This window comes from Pan paniscus, chromosome 19 (genome assembly GCF_029289425.2).
Source record: "Pan paniscus chromosome 19, NHGRI_mPanPan1-v2.0_pri, whole genome shotgun sequence".
Taxonomy (NCBI): domain Eukaryota; kingdom Metazoa; phylum Chordata; class Mammalia; order Primates; family Hominidae; genus Pan; species Pan paniscus.
This window is the reverse complement of record NC_073268.2, coordinates 83,798,860-83,816,089: the sequence shown is the minus strand read 5'-3', so window position 1 is coordinate 83,816,089 and position 17,230 is coordinate 83,798,860. Positions and strand designations below refer to the sequence as shown.

The 17,230-nt window shown below is 46.3% G+C and overlaps 1 pseudogene; it reads right to left on the bottom strand.

Moving 5' to 3' along the window:
• Nucleotides 1-5,582: 5,582 nt before the first annotated feature.
• On the bottom strand, nt 5,583-6,237 carry LOC100969019 (large ribosomal subunit protein uL22-like; annotated as a pseudogene).
• Between the last annotated feature and the right edge of the window lie 10,993 nt (nt 6,238-17,230).

Sequence of the window (17,230 nt, the reverse complement as noted above, 5' to 3'; positions counted from 1 at the left end):
AAAACCGTTGCCAAAAAAGCAATCCCATCATCCAAAAGTGGGCTAAGGACATGAATAGACAATTCTGAAAAGAAGATATACAGCCAGGCGCGGTGGCTCACGCCTGTAATCCCAGCACTTTGGGAGGCCGAGGTGGGTGGATCACAAGGTCAGGGGTTCAAGACCAGCCTGACCAACATGGTGAAATCCCGTCTCTACTAAAAATACAAAAATTAGCTAGGCATGGTGGCAGGCGCCTGTAATCCCAGCTACTCAGGAGGCTGAGGCAGGAGAATTGCTTGAACCCGGGAGGCGGAGGTTGCAGTGAACGGAGATCGTACCATTGCACTTCAGCCTGGGCGACAGAGCGAGACTCCGTCTCAAACAAAAAAAAAAAAAAAAAAAAGAAGAAGAAGATATACAAATGGCCAACGAACATATGAAAAAATGCTCAACATCACTAATGATCAGGGGAATGCAAATCAAAACCAGAATGTGATACCACCTTACTCCTCAAGAATGGCCATAATCAAAAAAATTAAAAATAATAGATGTTGGCATGGATGCAGTGAAAAGGGAACACTTCTACACTGCTGGTGGGAATGTAAGCTAGTACAACTGCTATGGAAAACAGTGTGGCAATTCTTTAAAGAACTAAAAGTAGATCTACCATTTGATTCCACAATCCCACTACTGGGTATCTACCCAGAGGAAAATAAGTCATTATATGAAAAAGATGCTTGCACACGCATGTTTATAGCAGCATAATTCACAATTGCAAAAATGTGGAACCAGCCCAAATGTCCATCAGTCAACAAGTGGATAAAGAAATTGCGGTGTTGGCCAGGCATGGTGGCTCACACCTGTAATCCCAGCACTTTGGGAGGCTGAGGTGGGTGGATCACCTGAGGTCAGGAGTTTGAAACCAGCCTGACCAACATGGTGAAACCCCATCTCAACTAACAATACAAAAATTAGCCAGGCCTGGTGTCACGCACCTGTAATCCCAGCTACTTAGGAGCCTGAAATAGGAGAATCACTTGAACCTGGGAGGCAGAGGTTGCAGTGTGCCAAGATGGTGCCATCGCACTCCAGCCTGGGCAATGAGAGTGAAACTCCATCCCCCCTTCTCCCAAAAAAATTAGTCAGGTGTGGTGGTGCACGCCTGTAGCCCCAGCTACTTGGGAGGCTGAGGTGGGAGGATTACTTGAGCGGAGGAGGTCAAGGCTGCAGTGAGGTGTGATCATGCCACTGTACTCCAGCCTGGGCAACAGAGTAAGGCCCTATTTTTTTTAAAAAAAGTGTTTTTTTAGCAGAATTCATGTTGCTTTGACAGGGGCTCTTTTCAAACAATGTCTTATCCTTAGTGCCTCAAACCAGATCTTGATGTGAAAGGTTATGACAAATTAGTATGCGTTTATTTTGGTACAAAAAATGTTTGAAATCCATGCACAGTATTTTCATTCATTATGTGCATTTTTAGTGAATTTTTTGAAGACTCTTCATATCTACCACAAGAATTTTTAAATGAGGATTAAAGGAGCTAATGTATGTAGAGGCTGGGTGTGGTGACTAACATCTGTAATCCCAGCACTTCGGGAGGCCAAGGCGGGCAGATCATTTGAGGTCAGGAGTTCAAGACTGGCCCGGCCAACATGGTGAAACCCCATCTCTACTAAAAATATAAAAATTAGGCCAGGCATGGTAGCAGGCACCTGTAATCCCAGCAACTTGGGTGGCTGAGGCATGAGAATTGCTTGAACCTGGGAGGCGGAGGTTACAGTAAGCCAAGATCACGCCATTGTACTACAGCCTGGGGTAACAGAGCAAAACTCTGTCTCAAAAAAATAATAATAAAAATAAAAAGTTTTTTTAAAAAGGGGGAATAAAAGAGGCTACTGCAATTTTCCAAGTGAAAAATAGTGGCCAGCATCGTGGGCCTGGAGGCTAGCAGTGGAAGCAGCAAAATGGAGTCAGATTCTGGATATTTTGAAGATAGAGATGATGGAATTTGCAGGCGGACAAAATGCAGAGCATGTGCAAAAGAGTCATTAAGGATGACTCCAGAGTTTTAGCCTGAGCAACTGGAAGGAGAATTGTCATTAGCTGATGCAGGGAAGACTAAGGGAGGAACAGGTTGGGGAAGATCAGAGTTTAATTGTAGACTTGTTAGGCTTGAGACACCTAGTAGATATTCAGGACAGGTGCAGTGGCTCACGCCTGTAATCCCAGCACTTTGGCAGACTGAGGTGAAAAAAATCACTGGATCCCAGGAGTTAAAGAGCAGCCTGGGCAATAAGGTGAGACCCCTATCTCTACAAAAAAAATACAAAAATTATCCAGGCATAGTGGTACATGTTTGTAATCCCACCTACTCAGGAGGCTGAGGTGGGAGGTGGAGGTTGAGCCCAGGAGGCAGAGGTTGCAGGGAGCTGTAATTGCACCACTGTACTCCAGCCTGAGTGACAGAGCCAGACCTTATCTCAAAAAAAAAAAAAAAAAAAAGATGTTCAAGAGGGCAGCTGGGTATACAAACCTGGAATCCAGTGGGGATGATCCAGGTTGGGAAATTAAGTTTGAGAGTTAGCACATAGATAATATTTAAACCCAAGAAACTGCATGAGATCACAAGCAAGTGACTATAGATGGAGGAGAGGTTCGAGGACCACACCCCAGCATTCTTCAACATTCACTGTTTGGGAGATGAAGAGAAATCAGCCAAAGAAACTGACAATGAGGGGCCAGCAAGGTAGGAGGAAAACTAGCGAGAAATAGAACTGGAGGAGCCAAATGAAGAAAATAGGTGGAGAAAATGATCGACCATGTCAAATACCACCAACAGTTCAAGACAAGTAAAGACTGAGACGACCATTGGATCAGCAACATGAAAGTCCTTGGCAACTGGAACAAGGGCAGTTTCAGAAGCGTGGTGGGAACTCAAAGCCTAATTACAGGGGGTTTAGGAGAGAATGAGGGAGACAAATTGAAAGAGGGAGTATTGACAATTCTCTCAAGGGATTTTGTTCTCAAGAGGAGCAGAGATTGAGAGTACAAGGTGGAGGGTCCCATGAGTTCAGGAGTAACAGACCAGCCTGGGAAACATAGTGAGACCCTATCTCTATAATTTTTTTTTTTTTTTAGATGGAGTCTCACTCTGTTGCCCAGGCTGGAGTGCAGTGGCGCAATCTGGGCTCACTGCAACCTCCGCCTCGTGCCTCAGCCTCCCAAGTAGCTGAGATTACAGTTGTGTCCCACCATGCCTGGCTGATTTTTATACTTTTAGTAAAGGTGGGGTTTCACCATGTTGGCCAGGCTGTTCTCGAACTCCTGAACTCAAGAGATCTGCCCGCCTTGGGCTCCCAAAGTGCTGGGATTACAGGGATGAGTGCCCAGCCTACTTTTTTTTTTTTTAAATTACCCAAGCATGGGGTGGCATGCACTTGTAGTCCCACCTATTTGGGAGGCTGAAGTGGGAGGATCACTTAAATCGAGGACATGGAGATTGTAGCAAGCTATGATCACACCACTGCACTCCAGCCTGGGTGACAGAGCAAGAACCCCTCTCACAAAAATAAATAAATAAATAAATAAATAAAAATAAAAGCAGAGAAATGGGGCAGAAATAGGAGGGGCTTGTTGGGATGGATCAAGAGAGAGGTTTTAACATAGGAAAAATAACACCATGTTTATATACTGACCCAGTAGTGAGATAAAGCATTCTTGTTAAAGTTTCTAATAAAGTTGTTTTTCACTATCCCTTATTCCTACTATTATAAATTGCTTTACAGGAAATATTTTTAAAATTTGAAGGTTCTATTGGCCCCAGATGATCAACAGTGATGACTTTTTCTGGTATACTAAGGGTAAAATAATTTAAACAGTACACAAAGGTATAAAATAAAACTAACAATGGCTTATGTATCCCTCCAGAAACTTTCCTGTCATATATCAACAAATGTGTTTATGTATACATACCATTTTCTTTTAATTTGCACAAAAGCAATTGTACTTTTTATATATAGAATAGTATCTGTCCTATATATAAAGCCTCTGAATAGGAAGAACTTCACATGAAGAAAGCTTCTGCCACTTTAAGAAAAGTGTGAAAACGGCAGGCATGGTGTCTCACATTTGTAATCCCAGCACTTTGGGAGGCTGAGGCAGGTGAATCATGAGGTCAGGAGTTCGAGACCAGCCTGGCCAACATGGCGAAACCCCGTCTCTACTAAAAATACAAAAAAATTAGCTGGGCATAGTGGCAGGCACCTGTAATCCCAGCTACTTGGGAGACTGAGGCAGGAGAATCGCTTGAAACCAGCAGGTGGAGGTTGCAGTGAGCCGAGATCGCGCCACTGCACTCTAGCCCTGGCGACAGACACTCTGTCTCAGAAAAACAATTAATTAATTAATTAATTAAAAAGGATGAAAACAATGTGGCCCTATATTATTTCAAGAATTAAGGTCTCAATCACACACCATTCTTCCAAGTCAGTATTGTTTTAGAATGGCTATGTTATTCCTCTTTTGAGAAACATTTCTTCTCTCTCTTTTTTATTGAGACAGAGTCTTGATCTGTTGCCCAGGCTGGAGTGCAGTGGGGCCATCTTGGCTCACTGCAACCTCTGCCTCCCGGGTCCAAGCGATTCTCATGCCTCAGTCTCCTGAGTAGCTGAGATTACAGGCGTGTACCACCACGCCCAGCTAATTTTTGGATTTTTAGTAGAGACAGGGTTTCACCATGTTGGCCAGGCTGGTCTCAAACTCCTGGCCTCACATGATCTGCCCATCTTGGCCTCTCAAAGTGCTGATATTACAGGCGTGAGTCTCTGCACCTGGCCAAGAAACATTTATTTTTATTGAATGGCTCTTATGTGTCTGTTTTGAGAGCCCCTAGCTAAACTGGGGTTTCAGTACCAGAGCAGCTAGCAGCCCTGCCCTAATGGGAAATGAAGGGAGCTGGGCATGGGTGTCTACAGTGCGTCTCTCATGGGGTACTTCTTTAACGTGGTGGAAGGTCTAATGCTTAGCTGCCCAACCTGTGCCCAGGGGCTCCTTCACATGGGAAAGGTGTTTATCCTGGCAGACGCTCCCGTGGCTGTTGTCTGGTCTGTGTTCAGTTTATGATTGTCTAACCATCGCTTTGATGCTGGGAGCCCAGCCTTGTGTTCTTCCCAGTGTCCCTGGAAAACCTAGGTAGCCCCTGGTTCTTCAGATGAAAGGCACCCATTCAATCCACCACAGTAGGAAATATGATCAAAGGTTTATTACTTACAGATCCTGGGCAGGGAGGGCGCCATGAGTCAGGAGTATCATCCTCTGTCCTCAGGTCAGGCAAGGCAGAAATTAAGAGGCAGAGAGTGAGAGAAGCAACTAGTGGTACGTATAAGAGAATAGTGTGGAGTCCTGAGAAGTAAGTGAAATGAGGACAGGGTCTCAGGTGGGGGAGAAAAACGAACACTTGTTCTGAGAAAGTGCTAATCACAAACTTGTGGGCACAATGACCTGTTTGGCATGTAGCCCCAGGATTACAACCTTGTTCTGCATGTAGCCCCCTCCTGCAAGACCCTATAAAACCTCCCTCTAGCCCCTGCCCCTTGGCTGACAGCCCCTTCTCTGCTGTGCTGCCCATCGCACCCTTGCAACATATTTTCACACTTTCTCTAGTAAATCTGCCTTTTTTTTTTAAACTTTTAATTGCATTTATTTTAATGCTGAATGTAGTCCTGTGTCATTAGTTTTTGTTTCTTCAGTTTCTTCTGGGATATCTTCTTCTTCTGGGCAACCTCATCTTCTGGTTTAGGAACAATCTGTTCCTTTTCAGTAAGGATCATCTCAGTGTGGCGGGGAGAGCTCATGCATGGGTTAATCCAACCATGAGCTCTGTAGGTCCGGCAGCCCTTCTTAGGTGCTTTGTTCACTTGGATATGCTCAATGACCAGAGAATCTATATCTAAACCCTTAAATTCTGCATTTTTAAGCATGTGCAGCAAAAAGTCAGCACTCTTTTTGGGCCACCGACCTTGTGCCCAGCCCCACTGCTTGGCCTGGGCACCCCTGCCAACTCCACCATTGTAACGTTGGAATGGTATGCACTGTTTCTGTAAAGTGACATCTTTCAGACACTTTGTGGCTTTTTGTATATGCATACGCTTGATGGCCTGCAGTTTCATGAGTGTTCTTAAAGTGAACACGAAGATTTGAACCTCTTGATTTGCATGATTTTGTGGGGTTCTCTAGGTCAAATGAATAGCGAACCATTTTCACAGATTACCTCAGGCCGCTTAGGGAAAGAGGAAGAGTGGTTAAATCTGCCTTTCTTTACCTACAGCTGTCTTGGTAAAATCGTTTACCACCTGCAACAAATAGGGTGTCACTTAAAGTTGAACTTAAAGCCCCTTTAAGTTTGTGGGCAAATGCCTGAGTAGTCTGTTTAAAGGAAGTGATGGGAAACCAGGGGGCCCAGTCTGCTAGGCGGGAGAGATGCCTTTAAGTTCTTATCTCTGGCCACCAGCTTGAGCCATTTGGGCGTGGTGTTTCACTTCTAATTCCCAGGCAACAACCTTTACTGTGTTGTTCCGGTTACATGTCAAAAGTGAAGCTAGTTCCTAAATGTTTCCTGGTTGGTTTGGTTTTTATTTAGTATTGTCAATGGATCGTTTTCTCCTCACTGACTTTTCCAGTGTATGTATCCATATATATTTTATGTATCTCTATATATCTATATATCTTTTACATGTAGATATATATACTGGAATATATATATAATATATACTGCTAAGTGTGTGTGTGTGTATACTTTGACTAGTGTAGTGAAAATGTGTATATATATACTGTTACTAGTATATATACACATATATATACTATATATACACCTATATACATATACATATATTAGTAAAATATATATATAGGCCAGGTGCAGTGGCTCATGCCTGTAATCCCAGCACTTTGGGAGGCCGAGGCAGGCGGATTACGAGGTCAAGTTGGAGACCAGCCTGGCCAACATGGAGAAACCCCATCTCTACTAAAGATACAAAATTAGCCAGACGCAGTGGTGCATGCCTGTAATCCCAGCTACTTGGGAGGCCAAGGCAGGAGAATCACTTGAACCTGGGAGGCAGAGGTTGCAGCGAGCCGAGATCACGCCATTGCACTCCAGCCTGGGCAACAAGAGCGAATTTCCGACTCAAAAAAAAAAATTAGCCAGGTATGGTGTCATGCATCTGTATCCCAGCTACTCAGGAGGCTGAGGCAGGAGAGTTGCTTGAACCCAGGAGGCAGAGGTTGTAGTCAGCTGAGATCACGCCACTACACTCCAGCATGGGTGATAGAGCGAGACTCCGCCTCAAAAAAAGAAAAGAAAAGAAAAAAAAAGCCTCAGCTTCCCAAGGTGCTGGGGTTATAGGCATGAGTCACCATGCTCAGTCTGGTTTGTATTAATTCAATTGACTCTTACAACCTGAAATCTTGCTAATCCCATGGCAAACTCAAGTCATTTTTAGCTTGATTTTCCAGAATATAAATATATTGACTGCCAAAAGTGATATATGTACTTTTTTCCTCCCAATTCTTACATATCTTACTTTTCCTTCATGGAGAGTTATCACAAGCATTTCAAATATAGTTAAGTACTAAATTAAAGTGAGTTAAGTGGGCTGGACGTGGTGGCTCACGCCTGTAATCCCAGCACTTTGGGAGGCCAATGAGAATGGATCACTTAAGACCAGCTTGGCCAACATGGTGAAACCTGGTATCTACCAAAAATAATTTTAAAAAATTAGCCGGGCATGGTGGGGTGCACCTGTAATCCCAGCTATCTGGAAGTCTGAGGCAGGAGAATTGCTCGAACCTAGGAGGCGGAGGTTGCAGTGAGCCGAGATCACGCCACTGCACTCCAGCCTGGATGACAGAGGGACAGTCACAGAAACAGATACATAAGTAAAATAAAGTGAGTTAGATATGTGAAATTAATTAAACTATGTTAAATTATGTTAGGGCATCTTGGTTGATACTTGACAAAATTCTATATATATATATATATATATATATATATTTATAGATAGATAGATTTGAAAATCCAAAATTACAAATAAAAGCTAAGTGAAAAAATCTTGGCCGGGCATGATGGCTCATGCCTTTAATCCCAGCACTTTGGGAAGTCGAGGCAGGCGGATCACGAGGTCAGGAGATCAAGACCATCCTGGCCAACATGGTGAAACCCCGTCTCTACTAAAAATACAAAAATTAGCTGGGCGTGGTGGAGCATGCCTGTAATCCCAGCTACTTGGGAAGCTGAGGCAGGAGAATTGCTTCAATCACGGAGCTGGAGGTTGCAGTGAGCTGAGATCGCGCCACTGCATTCCAGCCTGGAGACAGAGCAAGACTCCGTCTAAAAACAAAAAAAAAAAAAGAAAGAAAAAAAAGAAAAGTAAAATCTTTTGTCCATATGACCTTTCCCTTTTTTTAAAGGCAAACAGTTTCTTGGACTTCCTTTCAGAAAAACAAATAATTATATGTGAGAGATGTATCTGTTCACAAGCTCTTAATTATACATCTTTATTTATTTACTTTGAGCCAAGGTCTCACTCTGTTGCCAAGGTTGGAGTGCAGAGGTGCAATGACAGCTCACTGGCAGCCTCAATCTCCCAGGCTCAGCCTATCCTTCAACTTTGGCCTTCCAAGTAGCTGGGACTATAGGTGTGTACCACCACCATGCCCAGCTAATTTTCTGTATTTTTTCGTAGAGATGGGGGGCGTCTCACTGTGTTGCCCAGGCTGGTCTCGAACTCCTGGCCTCAAGTGATCCACCCTCTTCATCCTCCCCAAGTGCTAGGATTATGGGTGTAAGCCACTGGGAAATAATGCATCCTAAGGGAAGACGGCTTCAGGCAGACAAATTTGGCAAAATAATAAGCCCCAGGTGATGGAGTATAGGGGTGGTGCCTGTCCCTCTTACCAGTTTAGTTTCTTTTTCTTTTCTTTTTTTTTTTTTTTGAGACGGAGTCTGGCTCTGTCGCCCAGGCTGGAGTGCAGTGGCGTGATCGCGACTCACTGCAAGCTCCGCCTACGGGGTTCACGCCGTTCTCCTGCCTCAGCCTCCCGAGTAGCTGGAATCACAGGCGCCCGCCACCACGCCCGGCTAAGTTTTTGCATTTTTAGTAGAGACGGAGTGTCACCGTGTTAGCCAGGATGGTCTCGATTTCCGGACCTCGTGATCCACCGGCCTCAGCCTCCCAAAGTGCTGGGATTACAGGCATGAGCCACCGCGCCCAGCCGTTTCTTTTTCTTTTTTTTTTTTTTGAGATGGAGTCTTGCTTTGTTACCCAGGCTGGAGTGCAGTAGCACGATCTCGGCTCACTGCAACCTCTGCCTCCCGGGTTCAAGTAATTATCCTGCCTCAGCCTTCTGAATAGCTGGGATTACAGGCGCTGGCCACCATGGCTGGCTAATTTTTGTATTTTTAGTAGAGACGGGGTTTCACCATGTTGGCCAGGCTAGTCTCGAACTCCTGACCTGAAGTGATCCGCCCACCTTGGCCTCCCAAAGTGCTGGGATTACAGGTGTGAGCCACCATGCCTGGCCTACTGGTCTAGTTGCTAACCCAGCCATCTGGAACACAATGTCCCTGGCCTGAGCTGTCTCAGTCCCTAGGCTAAATATGAATAAAATCTAGAACGCTTTCTTCTTTTTACATATATAACTTTTTTTAGAGACAGGTCTCACTCTGTTGCCCAGGCTGCAGTATAGTGGTATGATCGGAGCTCACTGCAGCCTCCACCTTCTGGTGTCAAGTGATCCTACTGCCTTAGCCCCCTAAATAGCTGGGACTACAGGCTTGCACCACCCCACCTCACTAATATTTGAATTTTTTTATAGAGACATGGTCTTGACATGTTGCCCAGGCTGGTCTCAAACTCCTGGCATAAGCAATCCTCCTGCCTTGGCCTCCCAAAGTGCTGGGATTATAGGCGTGAGCCACTGCATTTGACTAGAGCTGTTTTCAATTTGAACTTTATAAGATATAGGCCCAGAAGCAATGATTTTCCCTTTCACTTTGTCCATGTGGAAAAGGATGTTGGTAAAGTCGGGAGAGTGGCCTTGCTTCCCGCTTCTATGAGAACACACCAGGGAAGATAGCATGGCTTCAGCCCATTGAGTTTGCCAGAGAATGGAGTGCTGCTTTGGCCTTCTGTTCATCAACATGGGTGGTGCCCAGTGCCCTCTGCCATGTTGGCGATGCTATAGTACCTCATTATTCAGTCAAAACTAATCTAGGTGTTGCTAGAAGTTTGGTTTTTTTGGTTTTTTTTTTGAGACAGAGTCTCACTCTGTCGCCCAGGCTGGAGTACAGTGGTGTGATCACTGCAACCTCTGCCTCCTGGGTTCAAGTGATTCTCCTGCCTCAGTCTCCTGAGTAGCTGAGACTACAGGTGCATGCCACCACATCCAGCTAATTTTTTATTTTTACTAGATACGGTGTTTCACTATGTTGGCCAGGCTGGTCTCGAACTCCTGACCTCAAGTGATCCACCCACCTCCCAAAGTGCTGGGATTACAGGCGTGAGCCACTGTGTCTGGCCTAGAAGGTATTTTGTAGATGTGATTAGCATCTACTATCAATTGAGTTTAAGTAAAGGAAATTATCCTCAATAATCTGGGTGGAGGCAGGGCGAGGTGGGTCACACCTATAATCCCAGCACTTTGGGAGGCCAAGGCAGGAGGATTGCTTGAGCCCAGGAGTTTGAGACCAACCTGGGCAACATGGCACACTCCCATCTCTACCAAAAAAAAATACAAAAATTAGCCGGGTGTGGTGGCGTGTGCCTGTAGTCCCAGCTACTTGGGAGGCTGAGGTGGGAGAATCACTTGAGCCTGGGAGGCAGAGGTTGAAGTGAGCTGAGATGGCGCCACTGCACTCCAGCCTGGGTGACAGAGTGAGACCCTGTGCTACTCCCTTTCCCCTAAAAATAATAATCTGGTTGGACCTCATTCAATCAGTTGAAAAGTCTTCAGAACTGAGGTTTCCCTGAAGAAGAAGAAATTTGTGAATTGTAGCATCAATTCTTTAAAATTTTTAAATGTAATTAAATAAATATAAATAAAGGCCAGGTGTGGTGGCTCACACCTATAATCCCAACACTTTGGGAGGCTGAGGCAGGCAGATTGCTTGAGCTCAGGAGTTCGAGACCAACCTGGGCAACATGACAAAACCCCATCTCTACAAAAAATACAAAGAATTAGCCGGCTATGGTGGCATGTGCCTGTGGTCCCAGCACTTGGGAGGCTGAGGCAGGATAATTGCTTGAACCGGGGAGGCAGAGGTTGCAGTGAGCTAAGATCACACCTCTGTACTCCAGCCTGGGCGACAGAATGAGAATCTGTCTGGAAAAAAAAAAAAAAAAAAAAAGCAAACAAAAAACACCAAGACATTAGAAGTCCAAAATCAGACTAGCAAATGCATCAAGAATATCTGTACGCAGAGTGAGCACATGGAGTCCTAGGGAAGGCAAATCAGAGGCCAGAACTCCAAGGTCAAATCCAGGTTAACCAGAACACTCTGGTTTAACTTGGCAGCAGCACAGATGGACGTCATCATGGTCTGGGACAGGACACCAGCAAGTCTCGACTGCATCACCTTCCCTGATGTTCCTGTGGGGTTGTCTCCCTGTATCTGGCCGAGTCCCTGGCCCTGGGCCTGACAAATGGGTTGTGATGAGGAGGATCAGGGGTTGGAGGCACCGCTCTAGCCCAGGGGGCCGCTCCCATTATTGCCGCCCCCATCACCCGGCCCCTCTCCACTAGGGCAGAGTGGAGTGCGCCGGCTCAGGCAGCAGGGGGCGTTACTGGCTCTTCTGGAGAGGGAAAGGTGGCAAAGTCACAGAAAAGCATTGATTTTATAAATATGTTGATCCCAGCACTTTGGGTGTCTGAGGCAGGCGGATCACATGAAGTCAGGAGTTCGTGACCAGTCTGACCAACATGGTGAAACCCCGTCTCAACTGAAAATACAAAATTATCCATACGTGGTGGCGCCCGCCTGTAGTCTCAGCTACTCGGGAGGCTGAGGCAGGAGAATCGCTTGAACTTGGGAGGTGGAGGTTGCAGTGAGCCGAGATCACACCACTGCGCTCCAGCCTGGGCAACAGGAGCAAGACTCTGTCTCATAAAAGAATAAAATAAAATAAAATAACGTTGAATAAAAGAGGCCATTAGTTGTAAGTCACATGTCAATTTCATAGATAATATGTGAAAGAACAACTGTCTTAGAATCTTAGAAATATATATATCTTTGACTTGGTTCTTTCAGTAACCCTAAGAACCATAGGTAAAAGTTATCTGTTTACTGATAGGAAAATGGAGGCTCAGAGACAGGGGGTAACTTTTCCCAAATGTAAGGCTTTAGTCCACCAGAACCTTTTTTGTCCTACAGCTTTTGCTGGTGCCAGTGATACTCTGACATTTCTGCTTAGCAGGGATTTGGGGGCAGCAAATGGGTTGGATGGAGCTGGGGGCTAGCTGGTCTTGACAGCGACTGGGAAAGATAATAAGCTTGCTTGGGGTGGCTTTCGTGGCACTAATGGAGATTGTGGGAGGGATTCCAAATCCTCAGCCACTTCCTTGGCAATGCCACTGCCTGGAGCCATGAATAGTGCTTCCAAGGCTTGTCTCCCAAAGTGCTGGGATTACATGCATGAGGCACTGTGCCCAGCCTCTTATTACTTCTTTATTTAAATATTTACTGAGCATCTACTATGTGGCCAGTCCTGGATGGGGACTGATCCCTGCCTTGCCCACTGGTGATACCTACTCTGCCCGTCCCCCCTCAACTCCCCAAAACTCCAGTTTATCTGATGCCATCCTGCCCCTCAGCTCCCCTGGAACCAGGTCCCTGATGTCTCAGGGCTGCCTCTGAAATGCGGAGGGTGTGTGGGGACTCCACAGAGCCACCAAATGCAGACAATGCCTGCTCCCTGCCAGGGGCCACTGCAACATTCCTCGGTCTCCTCATAACAGAGTCTAAAGTCTCCATGCTAATGAGGCCAGGGCCCTGATCTTGGCCCCCAGATGCACCATTAGCTCTGCTCAGAAGGAAGATTACAGCTCCAGGCTCCTGTTCTGACCCTGAATGTCACAGAAACTTCTGTTTGGTGATAGAGCACATCTAAGAGGAAACGGGGCCTGAGAGTGTCTCTCCACACAGATGACTGTGCTGCTTAAAAGGTGAGCTGGAGCATCATCTTTGCATACAAAGAAAGTGTGTTCAGCCTATATTGACTTATTTTCAGCTAACTTTTTTTTTTTTTTTGAGGTGGAGTCTCGCTCTGTCGCCCAAGCTGGAGTGCAATGGCCTGATCTCGGCTCACTGCAAGCTCTGCCTCCTGGGTTCACACCATTCTCCTGCCTCAGCCTCCAGAGTAGCTGGGACTACAGGTGCCCGCCACCACGCCCGGCTAATTTTTTGTATTTTCAGTAGAGATAGGGGTTTCACCATGTTGGCCAAGCTGGTCTGGAACTCCTGACCTCGTGATCCGCCCGCCTCGGTCTCCCAAAGTGCTGGGATTACAGGCGTGAGCCACCACACCCGGCCCCCCTTTTTTTTTTTTTTTAAGACAGAGTCTCACTCAGCTGCCCAGGCTGGAGTATAGTAGCGCCATCTTGGCTCACTGCAACCTCTGCCTCCTGGGTTCAAGCATTTCTCCTGCCTCAGCCTTCCAAGTAGCTGGGATTACAGGTGTGCGCCACCACACCCAGCTATTTTTGTATTTTGTTTTTTTTCTGGAGACGGAGTTTTGCTCTTGTTGCCCAGGCTGGAGTGCAATGGTGCAATCTCAGCTCACCGCAACCTCTGCCTTCCAGGTTCAAGCGATTCTCCTGCCTCAGCCTCCTGGGTAGCTGGGATTACAGGCATGTGCCACTACGCTCAGCTAATTTTGTATTTTTAGTAGAGATGGGATTTCTCCATGTTGGTCAGGCTGGTCTTGAACTCCCGACCTCAGGTGATCCACCCGCTTCGGCCTTCCAAAGTGCTGGGATTACAGGCATGAGCCACCGCACCCGGCCATTTTTGTATTTTTAGTAGAGATGGGGTTTCGCCATGTTGGCCAGGATGGTCTTGAACTCCAGACCTCAAGTGATCCACCTCCCTTGACCTCCCAAAGTGCTGGGATTATAGGCATGAGCCACTGCACCCAGCCTCAGCTAAGAATTTTGTTTCACAGTCTAATGCGTAAAGAATCCTAGCAAATAGGCCTTTAGTAAAGTGTTGTGGTTTCTTTATGGTTTTGAAAGCCAGTGTAACATTACAGCAAATTTAATTTTGGATGAAGAAAACATCTCATCCTAACCCAACCACCTTAGCACAATGGTTGCACAATCACTCTTTTTTTTTTTTTTTTTTTGAGATGGAGTTTCACCCTCGTTGCCCAAGCTGGAGTGCAATGGTGCAATCTCAGCTCACTGTAATCTCCACCTCTCAGGTTCAAGTGATTCTCCTGCCTCAGGGGCCCACCACCACGCCCAGCTAATTTTTGTATTTTTAGTAGAGATGGGTTTTCACCATGTTGGCCAGGCTGGTCTCGAACTCCTGACCTTAGGTGATCCTCCTGCCTCGGCCTCCCAAAGTGCTGGGATTACAGGCATGAGGCACTGTGCCCAGTCTCTTATTATTTCCTTATTTAAATATTGAGCATCTACTATGTACCAGTCACTGAATATACATCACTGTGCACAGTGTTTTTTGTTTTGGTTTTTTTTTTTTTTTTTTTTGGTAGAGATGGGGTCTCACTATTTTGCCCAGGCTGGTCTTGAACTCCTGGCTTTAAGTGATCCTCCTGCCTCAGCCTCTCAAAGTGCTGGGATTTCAGGCCTGAGCCACCACACCCAGCCCTGCACAATGTTCTTATTTAAAATCTTTGTCTATTATATGCTCTTCTTGAAAGAACAAACTCATAACTGACTCATAAACATTTTTTCAGCTTTCTACACTATTTAGAGAGGGGTCCCTACAGCATTGTCCTGGGTTCTTTTGTCACATAAAGGGAAATTTTTACAATGTCTGGTACCCTTGATATCCTGCAAATGAAGAAGAAAGATATTGTCAAATTCCTCGTGGAAGAAACCCACTTAGGTGGCACCAATCTTGACTTCCAAATGGAACAGGACATCTCCAAAAGGAAAAGTGATGGCATCTACCTTATAAATCTGAAGGGGGCTGGGCGAGGTGGCTGACGCCTGTAATCCCAGCACTTTGGGAGGCTGAGGCAGGAGGATAGCTTGAGCCCAGGAGTTTGAGACCAACCTGGGTGACATGGCAAGACTCCGTCTCTACAAAAAATGTTTTTTAAATCAGCCAGGCATGGTGGCACTCATCCATCCTAGCTACTTGGGAGTCTGAGGTGGGAGAATCACTTGAGCTCAGGAGTTTGAGGTTGCAGAGAGCTATGTTTGCACCACTGTACTCCTGCCTGGGTGACAGAGTAAGACTGTCTCAAAACAACAAAAGAAAAACAAAACAACAAATAAAAACAACTGGAGATGACCTGGGAGAAGCTTGTGCTGGCCACTCATGCCACTGTGGCCTTCGAAAACCCAGCTGTTGCCCATGTCATACCCTCCAGGAATACTAGCCAGCGGGCTGTGCTGAAGTTTGCTGCTGCCACTGAAGCCGCTCTCACTGCTGGCCACTTCACTCTTGGAACCTTCACTAACCAGATCCAGACAGCTTTCTGGGAGCCACGTCTTCTTTTTTTTTTTTTTTTGAGATGGAGTCTCGCTTGGTTGCCCAGGCTGGAGTGCAGTAGCGCGATCTCGGCTCACTGCAAGCTCCGCCTCCCGGGTTCACGCCATTCTCCTGCCTCAGCCTCCCGAGGAGGTGGGACTACAGGCGCCTGCCACCACACCTGGCTAATTTTTTGTATTTTTAGTAGAGACGGGGTTTCACCATGTTAGCCAGGTTGGTCTCGATCTCCTGACCTCGTGATCCGCCCATCTCGGCCTCCCAAAGTGCTAGGATTACAGGCGTGAGCCACCGCGCCCGGCCTGGGAGCCACGTCTTCTGATGGTTACTGATCCTGGGGCTGACCACCAGCCTGTCACAGAAGTGTTTCATGGTAACCGGCCTACCATGGCTCTTGGTCACAAAGATTCTCCTTGACACTGCGTGGACACTGCCATCCCAAGCAACGAGAGGAGAGGAGCTCCTGAGTGGGTCTGATGTGGTGGGTGCTGGCAGGGAAGTTCTGTACATGTGTAACACCATCTCCTGTGATCACCATAGGATCTCATGCCTGAGCTCTACTTCTGCAGAGATTCTAAAGATATTATAGGCTGGGCACAGTGGCTCACGCCTGTAATCCCAACACTTTGGGAGGTCAAGGCGGGTGGATCACTTGAGGTCAGGAGTTCGAGACTAGCCTGGCTAACATGGCAAAACCCCATCTCTACCAAAAATACAAAAATTAGCCAGGTGTGGTGGCATGCACCTGTAGTCCCAGCTACTAGGGAGGCTGAGGTGGGAGAATCCCTTGAAAACAGGAGGCAGAGGTTGCAGTGAGCTGAGATGGTGACGCTACCCACCAGCCTGGGCGACAGAGCAAGACTTGGTCTTCAAAAAAAAAAAAAAGATATTTTAAACCAAAAGTAAAATTCTAGGGCCTCCCAACCATCTGAATGGACCCGTCCTCTTGGCCAAGGGCATTCCAGAGTTACCTGAAAATCCAGTTCAGGTCATGATGGAAGAGGGGGGTTGGACATGGCTCCTTATACCCTTCCAGCATTAACACCAACACAGACCTTAAGTCTCATAAGAAACATCTGTATTCTGTCTAAAGCCTGCTACTTGGAGGCTTCATCTGTATGAAATAACCTAGGTGTCCAGGGCTCCACAACCTCTTATTCTAACCCAGACATTCCTTTCTACTGATAATAACTTTCAACCAATTGCCAATCAGAACATTTTTAAGTCTACTTATTACCTGAAAGCACCCCTCACCCTTTGAGTTGTCCCACCCTTTGCGTTGTCCTACCCTTCCAGATCGAACCAGTGTAAATCTTACATGTATTGATTGATGTCTCATGTCTCCCTAAAATTTATAAAAGCAAGCTGTACCCCGACCACCTGCATGTCACCAGGACCTCCTGAGGCTATGTCACAGCATGTTCTTAACTTTGGCAAAATAAACTTTCTAGGCCAGGCACGGTGGCTCACGCCTGTAATCCTAGCACTTTGGGAGGCCGAGGCGGGCAGATCACC